The sequence below is a fragment of the Carettochelys insculpta genome, chromosome 1 (genome assembly GCF_033958435.1).
Source record: "Carettochelys insculpta isolate YL-2023 chromosome 1, ASM3395843v1, whole genome shotgun sequence".
Lineage (NCBI taxonomy): Eukaryota > Metazoa > Chordata > Testudines > Carettochelyidae > Carettochelys > Carettochelys insculpta.
This window is the reverse complement of record NC_134137.1, coordinates 375,502,385-375,518,823: the sequence shown is the minus strand read 5'-3', so window position 1 is coordinate 375,518,823 and position 16,439 is coordinate 375,502,385. Positions and strand designations below refer to the sequence as shown.

Below are 16,439 nucleotides of genomic sequence, written 5' to 3'. Positions count from 1 at the left end.
CTTTCAATGCACTTGCTTATTGTCCTTCATCAGAGCTGGCAATGGATATTGGGAAAGTGATGCATGTGACATACCTCGACTTTCGCAAAGCTTTTCATAGTATTCGAGTATTCTTGCTGGCAAGTTAAAGAGGTAAGGCCTGGATGAGTAGACTATAAAATGGATAGAAAGCTGGCTAGATATTCAGGCTCAATGAGCGGCTTGATAGCTATATGGAAGCTGATGCCAGGAAGAGTAACCAAGGGATTGATCCTGAGGCTGGTTTTGTTCAACATCTTCATTAATGATATGGATGATGGGTTGGTTTGCACCCGTAGCAAGTTCATGGATGACACTAAGCTAGGGGGAGAGATAGATATGTTAAAGGTAGGGAAAGGGTCCAGAGTGATCTAGACAAATTGGAGGATTGGGCCAAAAGAAATCTGATGAGGTTTAACAAGGACAAGTGCAGAATCCTACACTCAGGACAGAAGAATCCCATGCACTACTACATGCTGGGGACTGACTATCTAGGCAGCAGCTGTGCAGAAAAGGACCTGGGGATTACAGTTGATGAGAAGCTGGAGATGAGTCAAGAGTGCATCCCTCTTGCCAAGAAAACAAATGGCATATTGGGGTGCATTAGTAAGAGTACTGCCAGCAGACCAAAGTAAGAGATTACTCCCTTCTTTTCAGCATGGGTGAGGTTACATCTGGAGTACTGCATCCAATTGTGGGCCCCTCACTACAGCAGGGATGAGGACAAATTGGAGAAAGTCCAGAGGAGGACAAGAAAAATTATTACTGGGCCCGAGGCACATGGCTTATGAGCAGAGGCTGAGGAAACTGGTTTTATGTAGTCTTCAGAAGAAAAGAATAAGGGTGGAAATTTGATAGCAGTCTTCAATTTCCTGAAGGGGGGGCGTTCCAAAGAGGATCCAGGCTATTCTCATTGGCAGCAGATGACAAAACATTAAGTAATAGTCTCAAGTTGCAGTGGAGAAAAATCTAGATTGGATACTCCTTCACAAAATCCTCTGGCAAGAAGTTCCACAAGTTGATTGTATGTTGCTTGAAGAAATATCTCCTTCTATTTGTTTTAAACCCACTACCTATTAGTTTAGTTTTGAAATGTCTCAGTGACAGAGCTGTCACCACTTTCCTTGGGGAATTCTATAGCTCAACACATCTCACGGGAAACCGGACTTCTCTGCTATTGGTCTTTCGTTTACCCTTTCTCAGTTTTATCCTATAAATCCAACATACAAATAAATTTCCCTTAAAGTGACATGACAAATTTCCAATACAAACTACCAAACATTTGCCAGCAGGTCATGTCTTTTCATCATTGTTGACCTGGGCCAGTTACATAGAGTGAAAAAGATCTATAATCCACTGCCAGCCTGCAGATCTACTCATGATCCTGAAAAGTCTTCTAAACCAGTCATGGAATTTAAAAGAAACAAAAAACAACTCCCTTCCCATACACACATTTTCTAACAAACATCTCCACTCAATATGCTATGCTGCAACATGCAGCTTGACAGAAGAGGTTAGGAGAGCTAAGAGAGAAATCTGAGCACAGGATACATCATGCACCACTTCAGATGGAAGGTCACAGTCTACGGACTAACCTGCCATAGGAAAAGGGACTTTGCTCCCTGAAGTGAAGGCTGTGATTCAGAATCAGTGACCCATTTTCAAAGGCTAAATCTCTACTGATAGATATACTTATATCAACCAGCCAGACAATTGAAAGAAATGTGTTTTAAAAGGCTTCACAGGGATTTCACCCTCCCCTCCTAATTCCTTATTTTTCACACTGCCAATTGAGTTTGTGATGGTCATTCAGGTTTAGTCATCAGTTTAATTAGAAACATTCATATTCAAGGAGTTTAAAATTTCTGTTTCTCTAGGCTGCCTCGGGGGTTGAATAAGAAAGAAAAACCCATCAGGTAAATTAAATTGCACACTCTGAAGATCTGCAGTGTTGATGTAGCCAGGTTGGTGCCAGGATATTAGAGAGATGAGGTGGGTGAGGTAATATCTTTTATTTGCTCAACTTCTGCTGGGGAGAGAGAGACAAGCTTTCAAGCTCACACTGAGCTTCTGAGTAGATTTCAGTTCATTAGAGTGCATTTCCCAGACCTGAAGAAGGACTCTGTAAGCTTTAAAGTGTGTGTCTTGCTGAACAGCTTGAAAGCACCTCTTTCTCTCCAATAAAAGAAATTACCTCATCCACTAGGATGCGCTGAAGAGGACATCCATGTACCTGGGGCCACAGTTGCAGCCTCTTTCTTTCTGCCCCAAAAAGGGACACAAAATAATAAGGCAAAGCAACATTATGCTGAACCTGTATCCTGATCAGACAGGAAATCTCTCTCTCTCAATCATACCTGCATGCAATACTCATGCCTTGACAATCTGCAATCCATGTAGAAGAGAGTGCGTCTCTGGCGTGTTATGTTAAAATGCATGGAACATACTTCCTTATCACTAAACACCTACCCAGGAAGGCAGCAGTGCAGACTGTAAAATATGTGAATTCTTGGAATTAGGGTGGAGCCAAGATTGTCAATTATACTTTGCAGTTCTCTACTTTACTCATATGTGTACATGCTAATACCCTGGCCTGGAGGAAATATTTGGGGGAAGTTGTTCAATAGCTAAAGGCCTGATTTCAGTAAGACTTCATCTCAGAAAAGAGAAGTTACTCACCTGTGTAGTAACGATGGTTCTTTGAGATGTGTCCCCATGGGTGCTCCACCGTAGGTGTCAGGCTTGCCCCAGCGGCGCAGCTTGGAAATTCTTCAGCAGTCTCCGTCGGGTCGCGCATGCGCCGATGCACGTCGGCTCTTCACGCGCTTACGGTTACGTGCGCAATCCGGTCCCCGCCAATTCCTGATCAACCGCTCCGGACGTCTCTGAAAAACACAAACAGAGCTCCGAAGTGGGGAGGAACGGGTGGGTAGTGGAGCACCCACGGGGACACATCTCGAAGAACTATCGTTACTACACAGGTGAGTAACTTCTCTTTCTTCTTCGAGTGGTCCCCGTGGGTGCTCCACCGTAGGTGACTACCCAGCAGTAACCCCCCCACCCCCGAAAAAGGAGGTGGGTACCCAATTTATGCGCAGCTTGCCCTTGAAAGGACTGCTGTCGACACGCGTGTATCCTCATCAAGCATCCTGTGCATGGCGTAGTGCTTGGCGAAGGTGTCATAGGAAGACCACGTCGCCGCTCTGCAGATGTCTCTCAGTGCGATTCCCTTGAAGAAGGCCGTCGACGCCACCATCGCCCTAGTGGACTAGGCCCTGGGCGGAACTGGCAGAGGAGTCTTGCGAAGCTCGTAACACAGTCTTATGCATGACATGATGTGATTTGAAATCCTCTACGAAGATAGTGCTTCCCCTTTTGACCTGGATGCAATGGACGCCAGGAGTCTGTCCATTTTCCGGAAAAGTTTAGTTCTATCGATGTAGAAGGCCAGCGCCCTTCTTACATCCAGTAAGTGCAACCGTGCCTCTTTGCTCGAGTTGTGAGGCTTAGGACAGAACGAGGGCAATACTACTGGTTCGTTGATATGAAAATCTGAAGAGACCTTTGGAACGAAGGCTGGGTGCAAACGTAAGACCACCGCCTCCTTTGAGAATATCGTGCAGGGTGGTGTGGACATTATGGCTGCGAGCTCGCTCACTCTGTGAGCTGACATGATTGCCAGGAGGAAGGTTGTTTTAATGGTAAGTAGTCGAAGGGGGACCGTAGCCAATGGTTCAAAGGGTGGTCTCGAGAGCGTGTGTAGAACTAAGTCTAAACTCCATGACGGCAGTATTGGTTTCCGAGGGGGGTACAGATTTACCAACCCCTTTAGGAAGCATGAGACAACAGGATGGGCAAATATGGTTGATCCATCCTCTTCATGTCGAAAAGCTGATATAGCCGCCAGATGAACCTTTATAGAGGATAGAGAGAGTCCCTTTTGTTTGAGTTGTAGCAGGTAGTCCAGAATCATAGGTATAGTGGCATCCCGAGGTGTCAGTTGCTTGGAAGAGCACCAATCAGAAAAACGTGACCATTTGTGTTGATAAGTCTTTCTGGTGGAAGTCCTCCGACTACATTCCAGGACTTGCTGCACTCCCTCTGAGCATGTAGTCTCTAGGGCGCCAAGCCATGGATTAACCATGCTTGTAGCCGGAGTCTTTGCAGGTGCGGGTGCAGTATTGACCCCCGAGCCTGTGTGAGAATGTCCAGCACTGTTGGTAAGGGAAATGGCCGATACTGTGCCATGCGTAGAAGCAATGGGAACCACTGTTGCCGATCCCAGGTCGGGACTATGAGTATCATGCGTGCTCTCTCCCTTTTGGCTTTCTCCAAGACCTTGTATATGAGTGTTGTGGGAGGGAACGCATAAAGTAGAGGGCCCTTCCATGGGATCATGAAGGCGTCCCCCAAAGACCCCTGTCCCATGCCCGCTCTGGAGCAGTATCGGGGACATTTCTTGTTGTCGTGAGTGGCGAACAAGTCAATTTGGGGAAAACCCCATCTGCGGAACACTTGGTGAAGCAGGTCTGAACGGATCTGCCACTCGTGTGTGGGCGCAAAGTGTCTGCTGAGTTGGTCTGCCTTTACGTTGTGGACACCTGGTAAGTATGAAGCTTTTATGGTTATATTGTTGGCAATGCACCAGTTCCACAGTCGGACCGCCTCCGCACAGAGTGTACAAGACCTGGCCCCCCCGTCGGTTTATATAAAACATGGTGGTGGTGTTGTCGGTATTTGTGCCGACTATTTTTCCGCGCAGATAATTCCGAAAATGCCTGCATGCATTGAACACTGCTCTGAGTTCTAATATGTTTATATGCAGTGTCTTCTCTGTGGGGGACCATAAACCTTGAGTGGTTTTGTTGTCCATGTGTGGCCCCCATCCCGTATGCGAGGCATCTGTTGTAATGAAAACAGTAATTTGTAGTTGGCAGAAGGGCACCCCTGTTAGTAGATTCTTGGGGTCTGCCCACCATGTTAGTGACCTTCGTGCCTCCGTTGTGAGTGACACCATCTTGTGAACGGTATGGATTGATGGTTTGTATACGGTTGCCAACCAATGCTGCAATCCTCGCATGTGCAGCCTGGCGTTTTGTACCACAAACGTGGTGGTCGCCACATGCCCCAGTAGTTGTAAGCACGTTAGGACTGAGACAGTGGGGCTGTATGTTATTAGTTGTACTAGAGACTCGATGGCGCGAAAACGGGCATCGGGCAAATATACCCTTGACATGACAGAATCTATCCGAGCCCCTATAAATTCTATATTTTGCATGGGGTCGGTCTTTGACTTTGAGAAGTTGATGATAAGGCCCAGTGAGGTAAATGTGTTTGTGGTAATGTGTATCATCCGTAATACCTCTGCCTGGGAAGCTCCCTTTAGTAGGCAATCGTCCAGGTACGGGAAGATGAAAACGCGCTGTCTGTGCAGGTATGCTGACACGACCGCTAGGGTCTTGGTGAAGACTCTGGGCGCTGAAGAGAGGCCAAATGGAAGGACTCTGTACTGAAAATGATCTGTGCCGACAATAAACCAGAGGAAGCGCCTGTGCGCTGGATGAATTGCGATATGAAAATCCGCATCCTGTAAGTCGAGGGCTGCAAACCAATCTCCGTCGTCTAGTGCCGTGATTATTGAAGCCATCGTAGTCATCTTGAAGCACTGTTTGCGCAGATATTGGTTGAGTGCCTGTAAATCCAAAATGGGTCTCCACCCTCCTGTCTTCTTCTCTGTCAGGAAGTACCTGGAGTAGAAACCTTTGCCTTGAAATTGCTCCGGTACTCTCTCCACCGCCCCTATGAATAGGAGGTGGTCCACTTCCCGCCTTAGTTCCGGTAGGTGAGAAGGGTCTCTGAGAAGGGGTGCGGTGGTGTTGTATTTCTTTTTAGTGACAGGTCCCAGAGGTGCGATACCGCGAGGGATGAAAGACAAAGACGAACATAGACAGCAGGGGGCCAACAGTTCTATAGTCTGAAGGCCCTGAGTTTATTATTCTCACAGCTTTTATAACCAAGTGAGAGCACATTATTATGAGAAAAGCAGTCAGCTGCAATTAGCTACAATAACTGGCTCAGCACTTCTATCTCTAAAAAAGCCACATCAATCCTCCCAGTCCTTGAACATGGACTCTCAAAAACACCTAATCAAAACAACACAGCTCCGGCGGCTTGCCTACACGAAAGCAGGTGTTCCGTCTAGATGCCAAGAGCCCAGCCAGGCCTGGGAAACATGTAGGAGGGAGAAGGCAAAACTCCTTCACGGTGGGAGGATTTGGTGGAGGTAATGATTGGACGGGGATCGTGTATCCCGTGTTCACAATCTCCAATACCCACTTGTCCGAAGTGATGCTTTTCCATTGTGGGTAGAATGGCTTGAGTCAGTGATGGAACATGTACTGAGATTGGCACTGAAATACAGTCTTGGTTTCGCGACCCTCGACATACCCGTCAAACCTGCTGTCTTATATTTTGCCCTGAGGAGGCGTTGCCTTGTTGAGGTCGACGTCTAGGGGCTTTGTAATATGGCTGTTGATGACGTCCCTGATCATAGCCCCGTTGAAAGAGGGTACGTTGCGGCTGGTAACCATAACGGCATTGTTGAGGATAAAACTTTTTCCTTCTGTATGGTGGGGTGTATATCCCCAAAGTCCGAAGTGTCGCTCTGAAGTCTTTACTAGAGTGTAAGACTGAGTCGGTTGATTCAGCAAATAATTTCATTTTGTCAAAGGGAAGGTCTGCTATTTTTACTTGTAGTTCCTTGGGAATGCCGGAGGTGTGGAGCCATGACTCCCTGCGCATTACAACCGCAGTGGCTACGGCACGAGCCACTGTGTCCGCTACATCTAATGCAATCTGGACGCCTGCTCAAGAAGCCGCGTAACCTTCCTGTACAATTGCCTTAAGGATCGGCTTCATATCCTCCGGGAGGAAGTCCATGAGAGCGGTAAGTTTGGAGTAGTTGTCAAAATTGTGGTTCGACAAATGGGCAGCATAGTTAGCCATGCGAAGCAACAGGGTAGATGATGAGTAGGCCCTTCTACCGAGGAGATCCAGTTTCTTTACATCCTTGTCCAGTCCCCCAGATTTATACTGGGACATTTTGGATCTATGTTGAGAGGATTCGACCACTAGCGAATTTGGCTGTGGATGACTAAACAAGAATTCCATACCTTTAGCAGGGACGAAGTACTTTTTGTCTGCCCTTTTGTTGGTAGGAGGAGCGGAGGCTGGAGTTTGCCATATGTTAGTGGCTGCCTCCATAATTGCATCGTCCAATGGTATAGCTATTTTAGAAGAGGACGGGGGCCTGAGGTTTTTAAGAAGCTTTTTCCTGAACTTCCGCCACCTGAATGTCCTGAGATTGAGCTACCCTTTTGAACAGCTCCTGGAATTGTTTTAGGTCATCTGGGGGGGGAAATGTCCCCAGGAACCACCGCTTCATCTGGAGAGGATGAGGAGGCATCACTGTGGTATCTCTCCTCCAGTTCCTCGGGATCCTGGCTGTATTCATATGGTTGCCCTTTTGAAGCTTCGAGGTGAGGCTCAAAATCTTTTGATCCAGCCTCTGATTGGGAAACTTGCGGTGTTCCCCCAGGTGGAAGCTGTGCACTCTGGTATTGAGGAGGAGTTGACGGAGATCTATGATGAGATGCAGACTTCCTATGTTGAGCTGCGTCTACACGTGCACGCTACTTCGAAGTAGCGGCACTAACTTCGAAATAGCGCCCGTCACGTCTACACGCGTCGGGCGCTATTTCGAAGTTGAAATCGACGTTAGGCGGCGAGACGTCGAAGTCGCTAACCCCATGAGGGGATGGGAATAGCGCCCTACTTCGACATTCAACATCGAAGTAGGGACGTGTAGACGATCCGCGTCCCGCAACATCGAAATAGCGGGGTCCTCCATGGCGGCCATCAGCTGGGGGGTTGAGAGATACTCTCTCTCCAGCCCTTGCGGGGCTCTGTGGTCACCGTGGGCAGCAGCCCTTAGCCCAGGGCTTCTGGCTGCTGCTGCTGCAGCTGGGGGTCCGTGCTGCATATACAGGGTCTGCAACTAGTTGTTGGCTCTGTGTATCTTGCACTGTTTAATGAAAGTGTGTCTGGGAGGGGCCCTTTAAGGGAGCGACTTGCTGTTGAGTCCGCCCCGTGACCCTGTCTGCAGCTGTGCCTGGCTCCCTTATTTCGATGTGTGCTACTTTGGCGTGTAGACGTTCCCTCACTGTGCCTATTTCGATGTTGGGCTGAGCAACGTCGAAGTTGAACATCGACGTTGCCAGCCCTGGAGGACGTGTAGACGTTATTCATCGAAATAGCCTATTTCGATGTCGCAACATCGAAATAAGCTATTTCGAAGTTGGGTGCACGTGTAGACGTAGCCTTGATGTCCCGTATAATGGTGGTGGTCATAGCAACAGGGACAGGGTCCCGGTGATGGGGACCTGGACCACGACCCAAAGATGTAAGGGTGATGCAGGGAATGCCGTGACCGTCGAGATGACACCGACGTATGGGGAGAGCCTCTGTGAGAATACTCATAGGGGTCTCTGCTAGATGATGGTGAGAAGCGTGCAACTTCATGAGATGGACTTTGGAGAAAGGGAGATGGACGTCTGTGGCAGGCTGAAGGTGTTGCTGCTCGTCGAATCTCCGGTGGGGATTGTGGTGATAACGGCAGCGCAATTACTTCAGGGGAGGGACTGCGGTGCCGGGTTTTTGCTTTAGCTTTTGCTCTTTCAGGCATCACTGGTGGTCTGATCGGTGCCGGAGGGCTCGGCACTGTAGCGGGTGCTGTGCTAGTTTCTGCTGCCCCCGGTGCCGTTGGTCCCGGTGCCGTTGTTCTTGGTGCCGTTGCTCCCAGTGCTGTCGTTCCCGGTGCCGCTTGGGGTGCTTCGTTCGGCCCCGTAGGGCTTCGTGCCGAGTGTTGCTCCGGTGCCGTCGGAGCCAAAACTTTCGGTGCCGCAGCAGCCAGTGCCGGTCAGTCCGGTGCCTGCACGGCCCTCGGTGCCGTTTCCTTAAGAACCGTGGGCCCCTGCGCGGGTGCATGCACCGCGGCTTTCTCAGCAGAAGAAGCCAGCGTGCCCAGGCCCTTTGTTTCACTCATCCCGCTCCCAGAGGTAACGGGCAGGGATCGAGCAGGAGAAGCTTTTCTCTTCTTCTGCACAGAGGAGGTCAAAAAGGCAGCCTTCCTCTTGTGCAATCCTGAAGAGCCCTCCTTATGGGGCTTCTCTGATGAGGCAGGTTGAAGTGCTTTGTCAAAGAGCAGCATTTTTAGCCTCATCTCTCTATCTTTCCTAGCTCTATTCGTTAATTTAGAACAATGGGAGCACTTCTGGGGAACGTGGGTCTCCCCTAGGCACCGGATGCATCTGCTGTGGCCATCTGAAGCAGGCATGGCCTCCTGGCAAGATTCGCACGTCTTAAAACCGGGAGACGACTTTGTTAGAATTTAACTCTCTGAGTCCTTAAGTGCTAACAGCACACTTAACAGTCTTGTACTTCTAAAACCAACTATATACACGGTAAACTACTATAATAACTATATAACTGCTAACTATTATTATTATAATTATTAACACGAATAAAATGAGTTTATCTGTCTCGGGCGTTGGAGCCGGAGAGGATTCTGTCTGCAGCCGTTGGCGGTTGAGAAGGAACTGGCAGGGACCGGATCGCGCACGTGACCGTAAGCGCGCGAAGAGCCGACGCGCATCGGTGCATGCGCGACCCGACGGAGACTGCTGAAGGATTTCCGAGCTGCGGCGCCGGGGTGAGCCCGACACCTACGGTGGAGCACCCACGGGGACCACTCGAAGAAGAACTTATTTTAGATCCGTTATAGTACAGACAGAATTGACAGCAGCGAGATATTATTACTTAATGTCAAACTACCTAATTGTGCTCACACACTGTAATAGGCAGTTAAATATCAAAATGACCTCAATTACAACTGTCTTTAGCTACAGGTACAAAACAAGGAAGTCAGATTTTAAATGATCTTGAGTGAAAAATATATATTTATGTAGTTATTCTTTTGGATGTTACAATAAATAAAACAGAACTTACTCTCCTTTGACCCCATTTTTAAAAGTAACTTAACTTCTTTGATTTAAATGGAGTAACTACTGATTTACATTGTTTTAAGACATGCTCCAAAATCTTAAAAAATGCAACTCAACAGTTTACAGAATTCTATCAAATACTAGGTAGTAAACACTGATATTTTCTATATGGAAATGATTTTGTATATTTACCAGTTAGAGACTTATGATTTTCAAAAAACACACAAGCATTTTATTATAGCTATAAATATTTTGTTCCGAAGTATTTATAATGTCCTCAGTGCAACAAAATTTCTTTCACTACTAGGTTCATCCATTGTGGCAGACAGAAGTTCTCTATGGAGCTTGGAGTTAATGAGCATTGCTGAATCTTTGGCTTGGTCTACAACTAGACCTTACAGTCAACTGCAGATACACAATTACAGCAATTGAGTAGCTAGAATCAACATATCTGCAGTTGACTGTGAGGTCTGTCATCACTAAGGGAGGTCCTCACAAAGGGAGGTTTCCTGTTGACTTCCCTTACTACTCATGATAGCAAGGAGAACAGGAGGTTGACTGCTGACCCCAGAAAGATCAATTTCATGCACCTTTACTAGATGTGTGAAATCAAACTCCAAAAGATTGACCCTGACTGGGGTGATCTTTGCAGAAGTGAAGACAAGTCCTCTCTCTCTCTCTCAGCATCTTCAGTTATGTCAGCAACACTCTAGGATTAGCATTCTCTTAGGCCAGGTCTACACTAGCTATTAAAGTCAATTTTAGATTTGCAATTCTAGCTATGCAATTGCATAGCTAGAATTGACTTATCTACAATCGACTTACCTGGCCATCCTCACAGAGGGTGGCTGATAGGAGAAACTCTCCCATTGACCTTCCTTACACCTCGTGATACTGAGGAGTACAGGGGGTCTACCTTACCAGGCATGTGAAATCAAACCCCGGAAGATTGACCATGACTGGGTCGATCTTCTGCGTTATCCAGACATACCCTTAGTTATTTCAGCTGCATTCTCAGTATGAGGCATAACTTTCATCTTTGTCCCATGTAAACAGCAATTCTCTTTTGCTTGACTACAGCGTACTGCACAGTAAAAAGTTCGCTCCACTGTCACTGAACTTTGAGATTAAGAAACATTTTCCTTGAATGGGTATATTGTATTTAAATGAAAGTAGACAATGTACAAGAACAAAACTGACATGAGAAAAATAACGGATGCTGAAAGAAAAGTTCAGCTTTCAGACAGATATATGTGCTTGACTTGTGTAGGTAAGTAGAAACAGAAAAAAAATATCCAACTAAAATACACATTGGGAAAAAATAATCCAAGTCACAGATAGATACGCCACAGAATTGAGAAACTTGGTGAGCGGCATGTTGAAAGAAACCTAGAGATGACAATGAACAGGAAAAACGCAAAGTTTCTTGGCACCTTAAAGACTAACAGATTTACATGGGTATAAACTTTCATAGGTTAAAAAACACTTTGTCAGATCCATGGAGTGGATTTCTATATTGAAAATATTTTGCACATTTCCTTGTTGTTTTTGCAGATACAGACTAACGTGGCTATCCCTCTGCGAAAAATGAACAGGGAATCAGACGTGGGTTTGTACTGCAACATGAGTGCAAAAGGCCAATTGAAATCTTGAGCTGCACATGCAGTGGCAATGAGATATCATGTCCCAGACCCAGGAGATAACTGTGTATTCTTGCTAGCCTTTGTTGTAGCTGCCTCTGGACTATTGTGATCAATTCTGGTACTTAATTACCAGATGTTAACACGCTTGGAGGGAAATTTATCAGGAGGCTAAAGAAACATCCTCCATCTTATGAGGAAAGATGAAATCATATCACAATATGTAGTTTGACTAATTGCTAACTAATAGAAAGTGTAGACATTGTAACAGTCTAATTTTCTAAACTGCATAAAAATGAAGAGGAATTATTTTGACTAGTACCAAGTGTATAACCAGACTTCAGCGGGAGGAGGAAGGGTTGTGGGCTGGGAATAAGGACTAACATCTTTCCCAGCCCAGCTTATAGGAAAGACCTTGCCCTGCTGTTGCTGCAATATCTCCTGGGTAAGAAGCCTGCCCATTAGGACTAAGACCTTTCAGCTGCAGGTGCTACCAGGGTGGACGTAAAGCCAGGAGGCCACCACTGCAGTGGGCTGTAGCTAGTGGGCCGCACCAAAGGGACAAGCTAAAGAGGGGCTGCCCTTTGAGGTAGACTGAGGACAAAGGTGGATGTTGTGGTGGTTATGTGATACATTGTAACATTTGTGTGTGTTGTGGGTGCTGGTGGGAGCAGCACACTTGTTTGTGTGATGGCCTATTCAGTCCCTGGTGAGAGCAGGGGAAGTTCTTGGTGAGAGCAAGTTCCCCCTTCTTCCACTTACCGAAGGTGAAAAGAGGGTTTTTTTTTTCCATTATATGTTTTTGGAACAGCTGGGGTAGGTAGGGGGAGATATGGTAATAAGATCAGGACTGGCCAGCCAAGAGGAACGAGGTTTTGATAGTTGTGTACAATTCCTTGTTCCAGTCTGTTCCCAGCCTCAATGATTCTGGGAACCTTCACACCTGGCTGTCAGCCTTGAGGGTGCTCTTGCTAAATGCCAGGTCCATATCCCACAAGACAACTATCATCCATAATTTAATCCTGGATGAAGGAGATGACTTGGCTTGTATTCCTGAGACCTGGCTGGGAGTGGAGGGCGTTGTTGACCTTTCCTAATTGTGCCTGGCTGGGTTCTCAGCGCAGCACCAGCTGTGGTTTGGTGGTTTGGGGAGAGTGGGGAGTGGCTATTGTCTAACAGTATATCATCTCACTGACCAGGGCCTTGGTTCAACTAAGTATTAGATTTGAGTGCTTGTACCTGATTTTGGGTGGCCAGGATAGGTTGGGTGTTCTACTTGTAATATCATTCACCTTGTTGAGCTGGCCGAGGTCGTCTCAGATGTGGTGTTGAGGACCCCAAGATTTTTGGTCTTGGGAGACTTCACACTGAAGTTGTCCTGTCTGGTCCAGCCTGAGATTTTATGTCTATTATGACAATGTTAGGATTATCTGCAAACATAATTGTCCCCACGCATGTTGCAGGTCATACCCTTGATCTGGTCTTTTGGACTAAGGGCGATAGTATTCTTGGAATAAGGGATGTGGTTACACTCCCTTTGTCATGGACTGATCACTGTCTCATTCAAGCATGGCTTCAAATTTTGTTTATGAGTAAAGGTGTTCATCCTCATCCAAGCACTACTAGGTTTACTATGGCACCCATGGTGCCATCACATTAGACCCACACTTGGAAGGGGACCATAATGACTATATAGGGCTCCACAAATATTTGGTGCTGGGCCCACAAAAGGTAATCCATCCCTGTGCATTTTGTCCCAAGTGTACCAAGCAACTTAGGAGATGACTGGTCTCCCTAGTACCCAGGGGACAGTGACTACCTGGAGCAGGTACTTGTGTGATGGGCTGCTCAGAGGCCAGCTGGGACATCCCCATCGGATGCTGTGGAAGGATGCAGCAGAGCATCCTTTCCTATGTGCTGCCACTTGCCTGTTCTGCCTGAGCCCCATGCTGAGCCAGAACCTGCAGCGCACTGATGGGAAGGACTCTGCACGCCTGCGAGTATTACTGGCCCACACCCTCACCAGAGCGCTGGGGCCAGAAGCTATTCCCTTACCTAATCCTAGTTGTGAGTTAAACTGCACCGAACTGGCATAAAGACATTTACCAGGAAAAATAAAGGAAACCAAACATTAATCTCTAGATGTGGTTTTCTGAGTTGGGAAAGGTCAGCAAGACGAGCTCCTGGCCGATCCACTCTCCTTAATCCTCTGATTCCACCACCTCAACCAAGCTTCCCAATCATCTTTGCTAAGCAGAGCTGTAACTTGTTTAAAATTGTTTAAAACTTACACTGTATATAACGTCTTGTTTCTGGCAAAAGAAATTTCCCGGAATCTAACCCTTTGCCATTGATATTAATTCTTATGGTGAAACTGCAGTTGCTTAACATTGTTTCACTTAGGATGTGTCTACACCACAAACTACCTTCGACATTAACCTTGAAGTAAGGGGCTACGTCGAAGTAGCCTGCAGAGTGTCTACACACACTTTCCCTTACTTCGAAGTCACTACTCCATTCCCGGCAATTGAGTAGTGGCTTACTTCAAAGTGTGACTTCGAAGTTAAGTGTGTGTAGACGCTCTGCACGCCTTACTTCGAAGTAAGGAGACCTCCAGGCAGGCCTCCCCCACCCCCAGAGGATAGAGACAGTCTGACTAGCCCAGGCAGGGCTCTATGGTCCCTGCTGGTTGCCTTAAAGGAAGTTGCTCCCCAGCAGCCCCAGGCAGGAAGCTGAGAGTGTGCCACAAGCAGGGGCAGCATGGGCTCTGCTTTAAACTGCCTCTGCACGAAGCACCTGCCAGCCTCTGCAGCCCCTCACCATCATGGCGGCATGGCAGGCCCCTCCTCCCCCTCTGGGGGCTCCAGAGGAGGGGTCTGAGGGCTCACAGGGCCCAGACAAGGGTCATACCAGGAGGGGACCCTCCTGGACTGAGGCAGAGCTGAAGGACCTCCTTGCTCTGTGGGGGAAGGGGGAGGTCCTTTGGCAAATCAGCACCCACAAGTGCAACGCCGAGGCCTTTGACCGGCTGGCCAGTGGTCTTGCCATCCGAGGACACCCCAATTGCACTGGCATCAGCATCCGCATCAAGGTAAAGGAGCTGCACCAGATGTACATCAAGGCCTGTGCACTGCCCCCACTACCACTGGGGAGGAGGCAGCTCCCTCCGGCACCACCAGCGCCCCCACATGGAAACCAGCACACAGAGACTGAAGGTAATGATGAGGGCTCCAGTGACAGGACCCTTGTCATCGCCCTCCCTCCAGAACACCAAGCTGGGCATCATCGAGCTGGGCTCCACCCAAGCCCTGGGAGATCACAGCCGGCACGTTCGGGGCAAGCGGGACATCACAAGGGAGGGAGACAGGGCCCCCCCAAAACAGCCCCACAGCCCACAAACCTGAAGATGGGGGCCAGGGAGGAGCACAGGCTGATCCTCGCCAAGCGGGAACCCCTGGGCATCCGGCATCTCATGGGCCATAAGGCCTCAGGGAAGCGGGGCAGGGGGCAAGGGAGCAGGGGATCCAGCCCCCCGCCCAGGTCAGGAGCCAGCACTCACAGTCTGCCCCACTGGCCCCTTCTGTCTCCACAGGTCCTTCACCAGTCAGCCAACATTGCAGAGCTGAGCAGGCCGCATTTGCAGGGGGCTGGGAGGCCACCCCATCGCCCCAGTCTGCATCCCCCCACAGCCATGGCCAGGCCTCTCAGAGACAGCAGTGGAGGGATGAGGCAGCAGCCGCCAACTGGGCAGTTGTACGGGAGATGACCGGGGTGCTGTGGGAATGGCTGGCGATGGAGCAAAATGTGTGGGCGAGGCTGGCAGGCAGCATAAATGCCATGCTCCAGGCCTTGGCTTCCCGCCTCCCCCAGCCTCCTGCCCCCTCACCAGCTCCTCCTGCAGCTGCCCCTCTCGCAGCCACCCCTCCAGCCGCTGCCCAATGTGTGGCAGACCTGGCACCAGCTGAGCGCCTCAAGCTGACCCGGTGGCTGCTAAAAGAGGCGGGCGCACCTGGCCCGGCCCCAGTGGCCCCTCCTGCACACACCCTGGAGGCAGAGCCTGCAGCACCCCCACCCCAGCCCTACTTCCCTGTGGTCCTGGCCCCATCGCAGCCCTGCAGGCGGCCCCAGACCCAGGGTGTTAGGGGCGGCCATGGCTGACATGGCTCCTAGCGCCCCATGCCTCTGGCCAACTGACTAAACTCCCATCCCAGCCCCGCTCCCAGTTCAGTCCCCGACCCAAGCCCCTGCCTCCTTACTGCCAACTATTCCCCCCCCGCCCGCCCCCGTGTCCACCAAAGGTTACCATGGTCCATTCTGTGTTGCACAATACTTTATTTTCTCCATTAAAGTGTGTTGTTCCCACCCTAACCCATGTACCTGGTGCTTCGTGGAGGGGTGGTGAAGGGAGAGCGTGAGGGGTGCAGGGTGTGGTGCGGTGTGTGGCTGTGGGGCGGGCAGTCAGGGCAGGCCTTGTGTGAAGGCCCGGCACAGGGCATCCCAGACGAAGACCCCATTCTGCTGTGCCTCACGGCACAGAGCAGCAGGCAGCTGTTCATAGCCGGCCCCTGGGTCTGCAGCTCTGCCCTGCTTGAAAGGCTCCCGGCAGCCCTCCACAAGGTTGTGGAGGGCACAGCTGGTGGCAATGACCACGGGGACATTTGGGAGGCTAACATCCAGCCTGGTAAGGAGGCTGCGAAACCTCCCCTTCAGCCTCCCGAAC

General features: G+C 49.1%; 1 protein-coding gene across 1 annotated transcript in view; it reads right to left on the bottom strand.

Annotated features, from left to right (window-relative positions):
• Positions 1-16,439, bottom strand: part of LRGUK (leucine rich repeats and guanylate kinase domain containing) — an 83,080-nt gene that overhangs the window by 9,498 nt on the left and 57,143 nt on the right. The window lies entirely within an intron of this gene.